The sequence below is a fragment of the Chiloscyllium punctatum genome, chromosome 32 (genome assembly GCF_047496795.1).
Source record: "Chiloscyllium punctatum isolate Juve2018m chromosome 32, sChiPun1.3, whole genome shotgun sequence".
Taxonomy (NCBI): domain Eukaryota; kingdom Metazoa; phylum Chordata; class Chondrichthyes; order Orectolobiformes; family Hemiscylliidae; genus Chiloscyllium; species Chiloscyllium punctatum.
Window position 1 is genome coordinate 13,238,182 of NC_092770.1, and position 5,946 is coordinate 13,244,127.

At 39.0% G+C, this 5,946-nt stretch overlaps 1 long non-coding RNA gene across 1 annotated transcript; it reads right to left on the bottom strand.

Annotated features, from left to right (window-relative positions):
* Positions 1-638: 638 nt before the first annotated feature.
* On the bottom strand, positions 639-4,083 carry LOC140458303 (uncharacterized). The gene is made up of 2 exons (XR_011953470.1): positions 4,023-4,083; positions 639-981 (listed from the first exon to the last, which is right to left on the bottom strand). It is a non-coding gene; the product is annotated as an uncharacterized lncRNA (long non-coding RNA).
* Between the last annotated feature and the right edge of the window lie 1,863 nt (positions 4,084-5,946).

The following is a 5,946-nucleotide window of genomic DNA, read 5'->3' on the forward strand; positions in this document are numbered from 1 at the left end:
ATGTGGACTAAAGTATGATGAAGTATGATGCATTGCTTAAAGAATTCAATGGTCACAAAATAATCTAGTGAAGGAATCCACTGTGGATTGAAGACTTCCAGAGCATGTTGACCTGTTGTTGCTAGTAGTTGGATCAAGTGAAAGCAAGTGAATACTGTGATAAGGTAGAAGAAGCAGTCATGCAGAACTTTCCTTAAATGGTAAGGGGGTGGGAAGTGTTCATAAGTCACTAAAAGCTAACATGCAAATGCAGCAAACAATCAGGAAGCCAAATGGTATTGAAACCTTTATTACAAATTTGAATACAGGAGGAAAGATGTCTTGCTTCAATTGTACAGCTACAGATTGAGACTGCATCTTAAATACTGTGTGTAGCTTTGCTCTACTTACCTGAGGAAAGATATACTTTGAGTGGAGGAAGTGTAATGGAGGTTTTTCAGACTAATTTCAAAGAGGGAAGAACTGTCCTTTCAGATTGAAGAGGCTCCAGCATTGAGAGGAGTGGGAGGTGATCTCACTGAAACTTACCAAATTCGTAAAAGGCTAAACAGAGAAGATGCAGAACAGATATTCCTTATGATTTTGAGATGCCGGTGTTGGACTGGGGTGTATGAAGTTAAAAATCACAAAACACCAGGTTATAATCCAACAGGTTTAATCGGAAGCACACTAGCTTTCACAGCATCGCTCCTTCATCAGGTGGTAGTGGGGGGCTCAATCCTAACACACAGAATTTACAGCAAAAATTTACAGTGTGATGTAACTGAAATTATACATTGAAAAATTGATTGTCTGTTAAGTCTTTCATCTGTTTGAATACCATGATAGTTTCACTTCTTTCATGTGTAAATCACAAAATCGTCTTTTTAAAGTCGCATTCTCAGGTTAGCTGTTAACAATGGGTGATAGCTAGACAATATGTTGAAGGTGTTGGCCCCCTGTGTTCTCTGTCAATGCCATGATGTTGAGATTGATTCTAATCTAAAAAGTGAGATAACAGAGTTCTACATGAATGCATGCAGTTTTTAAGCAAAGTACAATGTAACTCTGCAAATACAAATTCACCCCACAAAATATATGTGTGCATGTGAGTCTTTGTCTGTCTGTGTGTGTCTGTGTGTGTGTGTGTGTGTGTGTCTGTCTGTCTGTCTGTCTGTCTGGGTTGGGGGTTGTGAGTCTGAGAAAGTGTATGTGTGTATGGTGAGTGTAGAGTGTCTTAAGTCTGTGAGGGGGTGCATGAGTGAGTGTGTCTGTAAGGGTGTGTGTGGGTGTCTGTGTGCACATCTATGTATATGTGTGTCCCTATGTATGTGTGTACAGGAGTGCCTGTGTGTGTGAGAGAGAGAGTGTGTGTGTGTAGGAGTGTCTGTGTGTGTGTTTAGTGCAATGGTGGTCACCTGTAATGTGACATAAACCCAAGGTCCCAGTTGAGGCCCTCCCTATGGGTATTGAACTTAGCTATCAGCCTCTGCTTGACCACTTTTCGCTGCTGCCTATCCCGAAGTCCACCTTGGAGGATGGTCACCCGAAGGTCCGAGGTCGACTGTCCTGGACCACTGAAGTGTTCCCCAACTGGGAGGGAACCCTCCTGTCTGTTGATTGTTGTACGGTGCCCATTCATCCGTTGTCGTAGCCTTTGCTCAGTTTCCCCGATGTACCATGCCTCAGGGACACAGTCTCAGAATAAGGAACAAGATATTTAGGATAAAGATGAGAAATTTTGTCACTCAGAAGGTAGTGAAGAATTTTTAACCCCAGAGGGTTGTGGAAGCTCAGTTATGAATATGATCTAGAATATCAAGCAAGTTCAAGGGGCTGAATGGCCTACTCCTATGTTTTCAGGAGGGTGGGAAGGTGAGTGACCAAATACTACATTCTTGAATGACACAACTTGAGGCTTTACTCATTCTTCTTTATCTTGCTTCCTCACAACTCCTCATATCTATGGAATTCATTGCCACAGAAGGCTGTGGAGGCCAGGTCATTGAGTATATTTCAGACTGTAAGAGATAGGTTCTTGAGTATCAAGGAGATTAATGGTTACAGGGATAAAAAGGGAGAATGGGATTGAGAAACTTATCAGCCATTATTGAATGGCAGAGCAGACTCAATGGGCTCTATGGCCTAATTTCTGTTCCTATGTCTTATGGTCTTATGGCCTAACTCCATCTCAACAAGCAATGCTCATATTTAACTTTAAGCTTGTGCCATTACATACCCATAGGCATTTTACACAAAAGCTATCCTCCCTTTTTCCCCACAAAATCCATTTCTAATACTTGCAATCTCTGCTTCTTCCACTTGCAGAAGAAGAGAGTGCACAAGTTTGGGTTCAGGTACAGTCCCTGGTGTCAGAGAGGATGGGGATGTGGGGAAGGAGTGTGGGAGTTATGAGGTAGACCTCCAATGATAGCCATCTTGACCAACATTGTAATGGGAGCCCACCTGGCCCAAGGAAAGAAGGTCTTGCTCTAGGAGGCTGCAGATGCCATTAAAGACCTACAATAAAAGCCTGAGCTTCAAGGCATTGCTGCTCACATATGCTCAGAGAGTTATTCCTTCATCTTTAGACACTATGTTGGGGTCTCACATTTTGTGGCTCTGCATTCATCACCTTTGTCGAGGAGAGGGGCATGCAGCAGACAAGAACAGAGACTAAAAGTGTGGTGCTGGAAAAGCACAACAGGTCAGGCAGCATCTGAGAAGCAGGAGAATCGACGTTTCAGGCAAAAGCCCTTCATCAGGAAGGGCTGATCAGGGAATTTGTGATGAAGGGCTTTTGCCCAAGATTTCACTTCTCCTGCTCCTCGGATGTTACCTGACCTGCTGTGCTTTTCCAGCACCATACTCTCGATTCTGATCGCCAGCACCTGTAGTCCTCACTCTCTCCTAGCTAACAAGAACACCGCTATTGGTGCTGCTACCATTTCTCCTGCTGCTACTGGTGCTGGTTTGACTTTATTTCTCTGCTTGCACTACAATTTATAGATTTTCTGCAGTAGTACATTTGTCATATGCCTTATTTTATTTATTTAAAAAATAGAGAGTGAACAAGTTTTATTAATTTAAGAAAGAGTGTGAACAAATTATATAAAAAAATGAAAATATCTGATAAATTTACAGAATTTAAACAAAAATCAGTAACTACTGAGTACTGTATGTGCTGACAGCACAAGCAATCCTTACTTTCAAAAAAGAATTAGATCACCATCTAAAATGGAAACAAGGCCATTGGAAAGGCAGAAGTGTGAAACTAGACTAATTGTTCTTGTGGAAGAATAACATGGACAAGATAGGTTGAATGGCCTTTACATGCACTGGAACCATTCTCTCATTTTTATGGTACTGTCATCTCCTTGTTTGTGCTTTCAAGCTTTACAAGAAAAATAAATTAGGTTTAATATGAAATGTCTTCATGACATTAGTTCCAAATGATATTCCAAACTACTTTCTGAGCATTGACACTACTCAGCTTGAACAGTAGAATATGAATAAATCTCTAATATCTATAAGTGTCTATAATGCGTAACAATTTTAACTCATTAATTGAGTTAAATGTAAAGATTAATTAATAAACAACAGATTATATGTCTTGTGAATTTTCTTTTAATTCCTCCTCTCAGAGTGCCAGTCCCATCTTGATTTGTTATGCTTTTGTTCTGTAATGCTTCGGTTACTCAGAAGTCAAGACCAATTCTGAGTGGACAAAAGGTCAAGGAGAAATATCCTGCTGCCAAAGAAGTAAGCTGCTATAAAAAAAAGGACTGATTTCTCTTGCAATGAAATATTGGGCAATATTTGAACTCTCAATAAAGTGGTAGACTGGCTTACTGACAAAATAAAAGAAACTGGAGATAAGTACAATATATTAAATGAAAATGATACAGGCCATCATAATTACGCCAGAGAAATGTTTGCAACATTGACTCCTTTCCAAACAAGCAGAAACCATACTCACGCATTGAGTTTCATTGTTAATGCTTTTTACAGAAGCTATTTGTTTCAAGTTAATCAGGACTCACCTATGATTTGCATGTCGCTGGCTCTGTTGACAGCTGCTCAGACCCTGCAGCTGCATATTGGAATGACAGTACAGCTGATCCCAGTTATTTTAGGCACGAAAGCTAATTAAGGTGGACTAGCCTGAAGGCATTACATAAGGAGAGCTTCTGATCATCCCGAGCCCAAGAAAAAGGTCACAAGAGTCATGTTTGACAGCTTCTTAAGGCAAAATATTATTGGAGGATATTATGGAGGTTATTGAACTTCATAGAGAATATAAAGTGTGGACAACAGAAAACAATACACGTTTATTTTCAATTCGTTGATGGAATATGGGTGTTACAAACAAGATCAAACAAGATTTAGTGACCCACCCCTAATTGTCCGTGAATTGAGTGATTTACTAGGCCAAACATACTGTTGGGGATCTGAAGTCACATGTATGTCAGGTCAGGTGAGGAGAGCAGATTTCTTTCCCAAAGGTTTTTGAATGTGTGGAATCAAAATGTTGACCATTTCTGAACACAAGAATTTAAATTTATATAGCACATTTACGCTGATGAACATGCCAAGTGATTAAGATGCAATGATCAAATGAGTGCTCAAAAGGTAGTTGACAGAAAGTATTTAAATGCAGCAAAGGATGCTCAACACTAGTCCATAGAATGGGACATGGATGTTTGGAAGTTAAGTAAGGAGTGTCAGCAACATGAATACACAAGACAATAAACATAATCAAAGAATTATGACATGGGCAAAGATTTATCATTTTTAGCTGTCTATATATTTTTTGCTTGTCTAGTATTGTCCACTTAACTCAGTTAGTACAGAGGTTGCCGGCACAAGATCCATCCAAGATCTAAATGTATAATTTAGGCTGACAGTTTAAGTGCAGAATTTAAAGGACTGATGCATTCTTTTAGGTGCTATCTTTCGGGTGAAATTTTAAACAGAAACCTTACCACCCCGCTCAAGTGGATACAGAAATATTTTTCAAAAATAAACTTTATTTTTGAAACTTGTAAAAAAAATTACAAAAACATTTCAAATTGAATTTTACAACATCTCCCAGTATGGCGTGATCCACTGAACATGATTGATAGACTTAAGATTTATACACTGTATAATACATTAATTACTTAATAATTATACAATACATTCCATATTAGTTCTACAATTGGAGGGTAAAAACAATACACATTGGATGTTGCAGGAACTGAACACTGTAGAATTTATCTTTTTATATCATGCTACACTCTGAGCCTCAATGCATTTCAATGCGCATGCTTCATATTGTACATTCATTATAAAGCAACAGCTCAAGAGGTTTTAAAGTTTCTATGCTATCAGTACACTATGTCTGAAAAACCTTAGATAACGATTTTTCTTCATTAAGCCTCTGTATTGGCTGCCCCAAGCTTTAGCGTCCCTCAGCATATAGCCCTGACCTTGCAATTTTCCAGTGTACAACACATGCTGAAAACATCCAAAAGTGCAGAAGTGGAAAAATTATTTCCTCGTGTGTGTGTGTGTGGTACAGGATATTGTTGCACAGGGCTTTGAGCACCAATCACCAACCATCAATCCTCCTTCCTATTCTTAGTCAAAGGGCCTGTCTAATTATCATTGATGGAGAATAAACCATTGGAGAGTTTTAACAAGTAGGGGCACTTGGATTAAGTAACAAAGTATATTTCATTATATGATAGCGATAGATATAATTACCATTAATTATTTCAGCATAATTACAACAGTCAGGAAACAAGGATACCATATCTGTCTCCATTCAGATCTCAGACTATTTCTCCACCTAATGACCATGTAACATCATGAGATTGGGTAAAACTAATGCAACTTCAAATAGTCCCTTTGAAGACCGTTACTATATACAACAAATGTAAACATATTCATGTACACTTCTGCAGAAAGGATCCAGTTTCAGTT